The 12,609-nt window shown below is 43.6% G+C and overlaps 1 long non-coding RNA gene across 2 annotated transcripts; it reads right to left on the bottom strand.

The window, feature by feature from the left end:
• Window positions 1-306: 306 nt before the first annotated feature.
• On the bottom strand, window positions 307-4,068 carry LOC133726365 (uncharacterized). 2 transcript variants are annotated; one of them, XR_009854769.1, is made up of 2 exons: window positions 1,468-4,068; window positions 307-1,134 (listed from the first exon to the last, which is right to left on the bottom strand). It is a non-coding gene; the product is annotated as an uncharacterized LOC133726365 (long non-coding RNA). The 2 variants fall into 2 exon arrangements; XR_009854770.1 differs by having other exon boundaries at window positions 307-825.
• Window positions 4,069-12,609: the final 8,541 nt, after the last annotated feature.

Genomic DNA, 12,609 nt, shown 5'->3' with positions numbered 1-12,609 from the left:
CATGCAGCATGCACCATTCTTCCTTACAAACTTAGCCCAAAAACACAGCACAAAGTTGAATTCAAATTATTCAATGGACCGAAACCAAAAGAAATCCTGCCGAACTGGACTGAACTTCCAGACGACCTCACCGCTTTGATATTATCTCGGTTCCCATCCTGGAGACAGCTCAGAAGGTGTGCATGATGTGGCATTGAATCTGCAAGGACCCGATGATGTGGCCCATGGACCATTCTTTCTTGTTAGCGTGAGTCATGCTACTTGCCTTGCTTGTATATTTAGAATATTCTTGTATATTCTGTAATCTAGGTTAAAGTAGAGTTTTATTAAGATTAAGGGTACAAGATTGTATCTGTAATTCTGTATATAATTGTCCTCTTTGTGATATCAGAAAATCTTTCTCTCAAATATATTTTCATAATCTTTTGACTTTCTACAAAATTTGCCTAAGAAACTCCACACAAAGTCGAATTCAATGGACCGAAACCAAGAACAAAACTGCCGGAACTGGATTGACCTTCCACACGACCTGACCGCTTCGATATTATCACGGCTGGGAGTGATCGAGATTCTGGAGACAGCTCAGAAGGTGTGCATGACGTGGCGCCGAATCTGCAAGGACCCGATGATGTGGCGCACCATCGACATGTGCGGCCAAATCATGGAAGAAGAATGCACGGAAGATGGCAGCGATGTGCCGCCACGCCGTTGATCTTGGTCGTGGCAATGTCGTCGATATAAGTCTCCAAAACTTCGGCACCGATCTCCTCCTTGTGGATATCACTAACAGTTGCAAGGGAATCAGACGCCTCAGTCTGGTGTTACCTAATATAACACATGATGGACTCATTAGAGTGGTGTTGCCTCTAAAAATCACCTCGGCTAGAAAGCCGAGAGATCAAGGAACAAATGTCCTTCTTGGTGAGTAGATTGCGGGGCGTGCCAGCACACGGCCAGAAGGCCAAGTGTGCAATTGTAGTTGTAGTAGATGTAGTTCTGACTTATCAAGCAATTGTTGGCCGAGGAAGGAACTGATTCTCGGCCGATAGTTCGCTGCCTTTGGATCAAGGACTTGATGGCTGAAGGTCGGGTGAATTGGGTGTGGTTGTGAGAGTGTGAGTGAATATGAATTGTCTGGTCACAGGGCTTAAATCAATTGGATCCAAATAATAACAAGTAACTGTAAAGGCGAACTCGTAACGAATGAAATCTTCAAGATTGATAGCTACTATGCGACTACGAACAGTAAATAACATGGTCAAACAAATAAAGCATAAAGACAATAAGGAGCAAATAAAAGATAATAACAACGAAACTGAAATATGGAATGGCTGAAAATTATTAACTACTGTTTGAAAGAAAACAAAGAGAACAATTCAAAATCGATACTAGGCTACAAGGAAATTAAAGCAATTGAAATTGTAACTAGCAGAGCAAATAAACTAGGGAAACAGACGGAACTTCTACCTAAGCAAAAGGTAACACGAAAATAAGAAAAGCTTGATGGCTTGAGTTTCTGGAGTTGTGTGTGTATTGTCTTCTGTCGATGCTTCTTTATATATTGGCTGCTTTGTGACTTGAACTGATCTCTTGGCTCTTTGAAGTTGAGTGGAATTCGGCTTCCTCTTAGCTCAGTGTCTCTATCTTGATTTGGCTCCAATACTTATCGTCGGCTGACTTGACGCTGGACTCTATCTGGATCGACTCTGATGTGTTCATCAACGGCTGCAATTAATCTTGAAGTAGACTACCTTGGATTGAACTCTCTTCATCGGCTAACGAACTTCAATTTGATTGAACTACTAACTACATCGGCTATTATCTTTCTAAGTTGAGTTCGAGTTGGAAACTGACTAGAGGGATTTGAACAATCGGCCGATGATATTTTAGACAATAAGTCTCTTTTTAAATTGACGACTACGGGCCGGCCGATAACCAATGGCCTAACTTTCGAAACTTCCCATTGGCCTTAGTTTTTATGTGACTTGTCTTGGACCAAAATGAATTGTCCAATTATTCATTGGCCAATATTTCTATCTATCGGCCCCCAATTACCTTTTGAGCGGCTCATTGTAATTAGAAATCAATCTAACTATGCACATTAGCTATGTCTGAGTGGACATGCAAATGTGGGTACAAACATTGCCCCCCCAAGTTTCTTAAGCATCGGTGAATGTCGCCGAGTGGTTGAGAAATTTGAGTCAACTTGGCCCCCTAATCGACTTCCGAAAACTCATGTAAATATGTCCCACATGACCTCCCTGATGGCTAGAATGTATTTTCTTGGTCGAATGATATTTCGGAAAATCGACTAAATTGGCCTAAGCAAGTAACTGAACAAAATGATATTCGAAGTGAGCGGTTTGTGAGTAAGCCAATAAACAAGTTTGAGTAGGACAACAAGTGAATATGCCTCATGGTGGCCAACAACTCAATGGATGCATGTAAGCCAATAAACATTAATCAAATCGGCCAACAGAAGAATGAAGAGGCAAATCGGCTAATGAAGGCCAACAAATAACTTACTCGAGTTTAGTCGATTGATAGAATTGGAGTTGGCCAACAAGAGAGAGTGGCTCATGGAAGCCAACAAGTGAAAAATGCTAAATATCAGCCAACAAACAAAACATATCACTGGAAAGCCAATTTGTAGCTCATGTTGGCCAACACATGAAAAACCTTAAGTTGGCCAGGAATTGAGTGGCTAGTGGGAGCCAACACATGAAAAATTTCAAGGAAGCCAACAAAACTATTTTAGGTAAGCCAACAAATGAAAAAGTTCAACTTGGCCAACAATTTTCAAGTTGGCCAAAGTAAGGAGGAGTAAGCCAACACATGAAAAATCTCAGGTTGGCCAATGAGTAAGAAAATCCAAGTTAGCCAACAAAAGAGAGTAAGCCATCAAGGGAATCAATTTTCAAGTTGGCCAAAGTGAGGAAGTGTAAGCCAACAAGCAATCTATTTTGAGTAAGCCAACACATGAAAAAGTTCAAGTTGGCCAATAATTTTCAAGTTCGCCAAAGTAAGGAGGAGTAAGCCAACACATGAAAAACCTTAGGTTGGCCAATGAGCCCAAGTGAGGAAGAGTAAGCCAACAAGGGAGTTCACATTTTTAAGTTGGCCAACATGCATGAGGAAATTCAAGTCAGCCAACTTAAAAGAAAGGGAGCCAACACAAAAAGAAAGTTGGCAGCCAACACAAAATGAAAAGTTGGCAGCCAACACAAAATGAAAAGTTGGCAGCCAACACAAAATGAAAGTTGGCAGCCAACACAAAAAAAAAGTGACAGCCAACTCAAAAATGAAAGTTGGCAGCCAACACAAAATGAAAAGTTGGCAGCCAACACAAAATGAAAGTTGGCAGCCAACACAAAAAGAAAGTGACAGCCAACTCAAAAATGAAAGTTGGCAGCCAACACAAAATGAAAGTTGGCAGCCAACACAAAATGAAAAGTTGGCAGCCAACACAAAAAGAAAGTGACAGCCAACTCAAAAATGAAAGTTGGCAGCCAACACAAAATGAAAAGTTGGCAGCCAACAACCCGTTTCCCTCTTTGATCCTTTTTTTTTTTTTTTTTTTTGAACGACAATATCTTGGCTCATATGCATGTAATATGCCTTTGCCCCCCCCAAGTTTCTTGGTTTTCGGCGAATAGCGCCGAATAACGAGAAACTTGATGTACACTGAGAAACATGATGTGCTAACCAATGATGCTCTATAACTTGTAAGATTGGGTCGGCCAAGCGATGGCTGCGAAATGGACTAGAGAAGACAATTATGAAGGCAAACAAAAAAGTATTACCAAACGCGCATTTGCAACTTGAGAATGACCCTCAGGACACTGGTTGAACCTTGGGAGCTCTGAAAGCTTTATTAGCCGAGTAATGATGATTGATGTATGTGGCTCTTTGTCGGCCATTGGCCGATTTTTTTGTAAACAACTGAAACTTATGGGCCGATGAAAAACTAATTAAGTATTTGCTTGCCGGTAAAGTATCATAAACATTGTTGTGTCATGTATAGATAATATCTTGTATCAGTAAGTACAAATGAAGCATAATGGTCAAGCAAACAAACTGATAAAAATAAAATTCTTTTTGGCTTAATTGCATCAGCCAAAATCAAGATGGCCAAAACATATATACACTATAAGCTGGTGGCCGACCTTTGGTCACACCAGTACTCAGTAGCTCGAGCTTCCCACATTATGGGATAATACCTTTGATCCGTTTTGGTCTACGGGATCTTGAGTTTCGGCTTCAGTACCTTCTAATTTGGCCGGGGCTGGGCCGATATCTTCCAACTGCAGTTCTTCTTCCTGTTGTTCTGTAATATATTCCATCAAGCTGATGGCCGAGTTAGACCTGGTAGTCCTGTCGGCCCAATAGGCCAGCAAACGTCCTAAAATAGATCGGACTGCGGCCTTTCTTTCTAGAGACCTTGGGTCTCTAGACATTGATATTGTCCTTGAAGAGGTAAACCAGGGTTGGACACTCTGCATCTTGCAAAACATCCTCACTCCCTAGGTTGACAATTTTCTGGGCCGTAACTTGAGTAGGTCGGCCCTTTCTATCTCTTCCACTGAAAGTGAAATAACCAATATCATCCTCGTAAAACCTTGCTTCCACTACATTGGTGGATGCCTGAAATGGGTTATTGTCTGCTGGAATGACCTCAATTTTGTCTCCATGCCAGAAGATCAAAACTTGATGCAGGGAAGAAGGTATACACAAGTTCTGGTGAATCCAATCGCGGCCAAGCAATGCATTGTAATGAGCAGATGAATCGACCACGAAGAAAGCCGTCATGTTTGTCTTTTCCCCCACAGTGACATCGAGTGGGAGAATACCTCTTGGCCTGCTTTTACCTCCAGAGAAGTTGCTCACTGTAATGTCTGAAGGGAGCAAATCAGATTCAGTTCGGCGTAATTTCTTCATGACGGCTGTAGGTAACACATTAACTGCCGCACCATTGTCCACCAAAACTTTCGTTATTGGATATCCCTCTATGTAAGCCGTGATGTATAACGGCTTCAAATGTTGAGCCATTGTGGCCGTTGGTTTTGTGAGTACCACACGGCCGTCGTCATCCTTCAACTGGGCATCGACTTCATCAATCTCAAATCGAGGTTGTTGATCGGCAACAAAGTCGCCGATCAGTTCATTTGGCTGACCTGGTTGAGCTTTGAGTTCTGAAGGTAGGACATAAACCATGTTGATGTCCATTGTATTACCTTCTCCTTTTCCAAAGGCCTCGTCCTTGTAAAATGGGGATAAGTTTTCTATGTCAAAAGCTGTGTCATCTCCTATGTCGTAGTCGATTCCAGTTTCATTTTCGTAGTCACCTTGTTCCTCCTCTTCCCCATAATCGACTTCCTCATCACCTTCGTCTCCAAAATCATCCTGCTTGCCATTGTTCGTGGCAGCACCATCTACCATTTCCTCATCTTTCAACTTCTGATTGAGACTGGCTTGCTCTTTTTTTAATTCTTCAATGGCCCCAGTTGTCAGCTTGGTGGATGCCTTTTCTGTCTCAGCTTGCCATTCAATTGCACGAGCCCGCAGATATTTGGACAAATTGTCCAATAGTTTGCTCTCTGCGGACGTGAATCCATATATTTCAGCAGCCGGATGTTGTTTATGGTAAGTGCGAAGGTAAGCAAGGTCAGAATCAGAGATGGGCAAATTATCAGTGTTGGCTTCCATCTTACAGTTCTCCATCATAGCCTGATAACTGATCTTTAAGCCGATGCTAGAATCCTCAGTGATGAGGTATGATTCTGAAGACAGATCCTTTTCCAACATTGTCATCATCGCATTTTCCTCCTCAGTTAGGCCATAAGTGGCCAATGCTGAATAGATCCTATGATATTTCTTCATCATTCCCAAATCTTGATTTGAGAATGGCGGATCTTGTCCTCTTAGTACTCTTATTGTGGGGATTTTCCCATTTGGCGTTTTATCCTTAGCCGCCTTCTGAATTTCCTTCTACTATTCAATATCCTTAGCTCTGGCATCGGCCTTCGCTTGCTCTTCAGTTGCAAAGTCTTTCTTCTCTAAATAATCATCAAGTTCCCTTGCGAGCTGGACCTCTTCTGGCGTTATGCCATAGGTTTCCTCAGCCGAGTGACTTCTATGAAAACATCTAAGGAAATGAAAGTCGGCTTCTGAAACTGGGATTTGAGCGACTATATCCTTCTTTTGAATTCCTTTGCGATATGCTTGATACAAGGCTTTCAAACCAGGAGTAATGAATCGGCTATGGAAACCCTGCCGAATCAGAGCATGATCTGCATCAGAATTTGCTATTATTGTATTGAGAATATAATCTTGGCTCCTCGGAAGCCCATAGACTGCAAGGGCTGAATGTTTCTGATGGAACTTTCTCATTGTCTCCAATTCAGCCAACTTAAATGGAGGGTTTAGATGTTTGAAGATCTTTACCCCTCCTTCGGTAAACCGCAGGTGAGGTAGCTTTGGGAAGCTAAGAACATTCTCAAACTGGTCACCGATGGTCTCAAGTTCCATAGGTTCTCCTGAATCCTTATGAAAGTTTTCTCTTATTATGGGGGCTTCTCTGTTATCTGCTTCAGTTGAGCGTTTGATTTCCTACCCTTCAGACCCTTGCTGCCTTGCGGCCGCCACTTCCCTTTGCATGCGTCTCTTTTGAGTTTTTGTCAAAGGGGAAAATGGTTGATCTCTGGCCGCTCGGCCATACCACCTGTTGTCATGAGTAACTGGTGGCCGATATGTCCTATAAGGTCTACGGCCTCTATTTCTAGCAAAGTAATCTTGGTCATAAAATCGATCATCTTGGTCGAAACCTGATCGTCGTCGGCCATTGAAACCGTCAGTGAAATTTCCCTCAAGATCATCATCCTCAAAAGTCAACCTCCTCCTCACCGAAAGTCGTCCACTCTCGGCGTTTTCAGATTCCTTTATCCTCTTAAACATACTTTGGGAAGTTTGCTGTCCCTGATAACATCCCTTGGGACTGTGGGGGCCAAAGAGCTTAAGTGCTTCATCCTCGGCCAAATTGGCCGTGGGAGTCCCCAATTCATTGCCAGCATGTTTCGCTCCGGTGTCTCTCTTCTTACTTTCTCCACAATTAGTTGGAGCTTTTGACTCAGGCTTTACCTGTTGATCAGTAGCTAACTCTTGGTTCTTGATTTGCAGAAGGTTACTGAGGGTTACCTCACAGTTGCAACGGCTGCACAGAATCACAGCACTGGCCAGCGGTGCTTTTGAAGTAGAGGACGATGAGGCCTTCAAAGCCGGTGGCATTGTCATATCATATGCATCCTCATCCTGACTGTCATAAACTGGCTCCCTCCTCTGGTCACGAAACATATACCTTCGACGAGCCCTAGGATCAGACAAGTTCATATTTGGCCAATTCCTCCTGTGACCTCTTGGGAAGTTGACGTACACCATGTTGACTGGAAATGGGTCAGTATCAACAAGCTGAGCCGGTTTGCTTGTCTCGGGGAATTTCAGCTTTCCTTTCTCGATGAGATCCTGCAAAGCATCACGGTAAACCACACAATTGTTAGTAGAATGCTTCCATGAATTATGAAATTTACAATAAGACTTATTTCTAATTTCATCGGCCTTAGGTATAACATGGCCCTTTGGCAATTTAATTACTTTCTCAGCAAGAAGTTGATCAAAAATTATGTCAGCCTTTGTGATATCAAAAGTGTAAGTGCGAGTAGGTGTCAATCTTAAAGGTGTGCCATCTTTGGTATGATAGGTTATCGGCTGAGGTTTATCCTTGATTGGGTTTGTTGGCTTTGCAAGGGCTTTACAAACCACTGGCTTGTTTATAAATAATTCGGCAGCATTGATATCAGCCGAATCTTCTTCCTCGACCTTCAAACCTTCGAAATTGGCCTCCATAGCATGAACAATAGGATTCTTATAATAAGTTCCCTTTGAAGCTGATCTAGCTTGAGTTTCTTCTCTGATGATTGCCTCGTATCTAGCCACGCTAGTGGTTAATTCAAAGATGTCCCTAATATCAACTCCTTCATATTTCTTGCGCAACTCGTAATTTAGACCTTGTTGAGCTATCCGGACAAACTCTAGCTCTCCCAAATTAACTCTGCACTTGTTTCTTGCGGCCTTAAATCTGTCTAAGAAATCTTGGGCTGATTCATGTGCTTCCTGATACATCTTTGCCAAATCGGCAATTGTGACTTCTGGTTCAGCTCGATAGAATTGCTCATGGAAAGCTCTTTCCATGTCGGCCCAGTTTTGAATAGAATTAGGTGCCAAGTTAACGAACCATGCATGTGCAGGGCCGGTCAATGAATTTTCAAACCACTTTAGCTTCAAGTCGTCATCTCTAGAGTGTTCGGCACACCGTGCTGTGAACCGAGAAATATGTGCTATAGTTGATTGGTAATCATCTCCACTGAAGAGAGGAAAGTCAGGAAATTTGAATCCCCTCGGATAATCTCTGTTCTCAACCCTTTCCGGATATGGTTTGGTGTATCTCGGCCTGGCCGTTCTCCTAGGAGCCGGCCCTACAGTTTCTTCACAGATTCTCCTAATTTCTTCGACTGTCAACCCATTCCTAGGTGGATTTTGTCCTCCTAGACCGTTGTTGTTATTTATCGGCTGTTGCACATAGTTATTGGCCATTCCAAATTGGGGTTGAGCTTGGAATGGCTGTCCACCAATAGGAAACTGAGCCTGTGGCTGTGGAACATAAGCATGAGCTTGCTGCCATGGAGGTTGAAGTGCTTGGTTAAGTTGGCCTTGTTGATTTTGTATCAACAAGGTTTGCAAAGTGTTCTGACCATTCACCATAGCCGCCATTGTTTGGTTCAGCTGCTCAAGAGACGTTTGCAATCCTCCAATTGATCGGTTAGTATTCTCTCCCAAAACATTGGCTAACTGATCTACCAACGTTCTATTGTTGATTTCTCCTCGGGCAGCGAGTTCATTCGTCTGCAATTTAAAAACTTCATTCAATACTTTATACATATACTCGGCTGACACTCCAGCCGGTTCTAAATAGTCATCTTCCACAGTATCTCTGACTCTTCCATCTCGAGCTGCATATATGATAGCGCCGGGAGTGGTCGTGCTATTTGAGGCACCCTGAAAAGCATTTAGTGGTGAGCCTCTAGATGAACTTTCAGTAGATTGTCTGGCCAAAGCTGCTTCAGCGGCCGCTCGTCTCATGTCTTCTTGCCTTGCAGCGGCGTCGGCTGCCGCTGCTTGTGTAGCATCCTGCCTTGCGGCTAATTCGGCTGCTGCAGTCTTTGCTGCTTCTTGAGCTCTACGTTCATCGGCTGATTGCTCTGCCGATGAAGAATCTGAAGTCCCATTCCCACTTGACTCGAGTGACATTCTGATTGGAGTAAGATCGAGCTTCGGCCGTGATGGACAGAAAGTTGAATTATGTCCAGACTCTCCACACCGAAGACACTTCTTTCCCCTGTTTACACTGTACGGGTTGTCTTGTTTTTGTTGACTAACCTCCTTCCCTTGCATTCAACCTTACTAAGAAAATAGTAATCTTGGGTCCCACTGGGCGTGCCAAAAGATGTTGCCTCTAAAAATCACCTCGGCTAGAAAGCCGAGAGATCAAGGAACAAATGTCCTTCTTGGTGAGTAGATTGCGGGGCGTGCCAGCACACGGCCAGAAGGCCAAGTGTGCAATTGTAGTTGTAGTAGATGTAGTTCTGACTTATCAAGCAATTGTTGGCCGAGGAAGGAACTGATTCTCGGCCGATAGTTCGCTGCCTTTGGATCAAGGACTTGATGGCTGAAGGTCGGGTGAATTGGGTGTGGTTGTGAGAGTGTGAGTGAATATGAATTGTCTGGTCACAGGGCTTAAATCAATTGGATCCAAATAATAACAAGTAACTGTAAAGGCGAACTCGTAACGAATGAAATCTTCAAGATTGATAGCTACTATGCGACTACGAACAGTAAATAACATGGTCAAACAAATAAAGCATAAAGACAATAAGGAGCAAATAAAAGATAATAACAACGAAACTGAAATATGGAATGGCTGAAAATTATTAACTACTGTTTGAAAGAAAACAAAGAGAACAATTCAAAATCGATACTAGGCTACAAGGAAATTAAAGCAATTGAAATTGTAACTAGCAGAGCAAATAAACTAGGGAAACAGACGGAACTTCTACCTAAGCAAAAGGTAACACGAAAATAAGAAAAGCTTGATGGCTTGAGTTTCTGGAGTTGTGTGTGTATTGTCTTCTGTCGATGCTTCTTTATATATTGGCTGCTTTGTGACTTGAACTGATCTCTTGGCTCTTTGAAGTTGAGTGGAATTCGGCTTCCTCTTAGCTCAGTGTCTCTATCTTGATTTGGCTCCAATACTTATCGTCGGCTGACTTGACGCTGGACTCTATCTGGATCGACTCTGATGTGTTCATCAACGGCTGCAATTAATCTTGAAGTAGACTACCTTGGATTGAACTCTCTTCATCGGCTAACGAACTTCAATTTGATTGAACTACTAACTACATCGGCTATTATCTTTCTAAGTTGAGTTCGAGTTGGAAACTGACTAGAGGGATTTGAACAATCGGCCGATGATATTTTAGACAATAAGTCTCTTTTTAAATTGACGACTACGGGCCGGCCGATAACCAATGGCCTAACTTTCGAAACTTCCCATTGGCCTTAGTTTTTATGTGACTTGTCTTGGACCAAAATGAATTGTCCAATTATTCATTGGCCAATATTTCTATCTATCGGCCCCCAATTACCTTTTGAGCGGCTCATTGTAATTAGAAATCAATCTAACTATGCACATTAGCTATGTCTGAGTGGACATGCAAATGTGGGTACAAACAAGTGGCTTCCAAACTTCCGTTGTTGGAGGACCTTGAAATTTCTTACAGTGCATACACAACTGCAGGTCTTGAAGCCATCGGCAGTTGCTGCCCTCTTTTGAAGTCACTGAAACTGAACAAGCGCCACGATATCCGATATGACTGGGACGGCCTTTTACTTGCTGGACTTCACCACCATTATCAGGTTTTCGGACGTAAGAGTAGTGGCGGGGTAATACACGATGATGGCGTTGCACTTGCTATAGCGGGAACAATGCATGGTTTACAACAGCTCCAGATATCTGGAAATAGGGTGACTAACAAGGGCTTAAGCCATTCTTGATGGTTGTCCAACTCTTGAGTCACTTGATCTGCGTCGTTGTTTCAATCTTAAGGTGGAAGGAGATTTCAAAAGAAGGTGCTTTGTTGGTGCCAATTTCGGCATCAACGAGTCAACGGAAGTTCCGTTGAAATCCAAGTGTAAAGTGGTGGGGTTGTTTTCTTCAAGTGGGCCTATCTTTCCCTTCGATTAGTTTGACTACGTGAGTAGCCCTGGTCGTCCACTTGTGACTGAAGGTATGCCCTGGTGGTCTTGTGCCTAGCCTTGGTCGTTCACCTCTTGTGACTGAAGGTATGGCCTCGGGCTTCCTTCACGTGATGTTGGGTCTCCAAGCTACCTTGTTTGGTGGAACTGGTAGTCTCGTCTCGGACTTCCTCCACCTGATGTTGGGCCTCCAAGCTCCTTGTTGGGTGAAACTGATAGTCTCGCCTCGGACTTCCTTCACCTGATGTTGGGCTTCCAAGCTCTTTTCTTGGGTGGAACTGATGGCCTCACGTCGGGCTTCCTCCGCTTGATGTTGGGCTTCCAAGCTCCTTTCTTGGGTGGAACTGATGGCCTCACGTCGGGCTTCCTCCACCTGATGTTGGGCTTCCAAGCTCCTTTCTTGGGTGGAACTGATGGCCTCACGTCGGGCTTCCTCCGCCTGATGTTGGGCTTCCAAGCTCCTTTCTTGGGTGGAACTGATGGCCTCACGTCGGGCTTTCTCCACCTGATGTTGGGCTTCCACCACCTCGAGTTGGCGGAGCTCTATGGAAAGGACTATGCATTTTGGCATAGCTTTCGGAGAGAAGAGAGAGTTGAAGTCCCTTCTGCTTGTGAAAGAGCAGTATTTATAGGAGAGGGATGGCTGAGATGGTGAGGGAAGGCATGGGTTCTTCCCGAAAATCAGGGTGTCCGCCCCATGATTTCTGCTTCCTGACACTCCATCTGACAGAGTTGGTGACATATGTCACAACTATGTGGTCTCTTCCTCTCACGTCACTTTTGGACCATGCCCTCCGACCATACCTATCATCAGAGCGCGACACCTGGCCTAATAGGCAAGAGTTGGCCCTTGATTTCCGCTAACCATGTCTCCTTTGCAACTACTTTGTCTAAGAGTGATCCTGGTAGTCGAGGCCTTAGCCTTGGAGGTCGTGGCTTCTAAGCTTGGGGGTCGAACTCTTGGTCTTGGGGGTTGAGGCTCTTGATTCCTTTGGATTATGCCTATCTGGTAGTGAGGTCATGATATGTTTTTGCCTTGCCATCCAAGATGGTGAGTCAATTACATGGTGACCGTCCAAGACTTAAGAGATGGAGATCCAAGGTTGAAGACTTGGAGTACCAAAGTGAGGCATCTCACTAGTCATGATTATTTCCATCTTAGAGTTATCTTTTCTTTCTCGATGAAAGGTTTAAGTGCGTTGAAAGGTCAGAGTCCTACGTTGACTCTTTGACATTTCAACGCGT

This window comes from Rosa rugosa, chromosome 1 (assembly GCF_958449725.1).
Source record: "Rosa rugosa chromosome 1, drRosRugo1.1, whole genome shotgun sequence".
NCBI lineage: Eukaryota > Viridiplantae > Streptophyta > Magnoliopsida > Rosales > Rosaceae > Rosa > Rosa rugosa.
The sequence above is the reverse complement of the archived record's forward strand: the minus strand, read 5'-3'. Positions and strand labels throughout refer to the sequence as shown.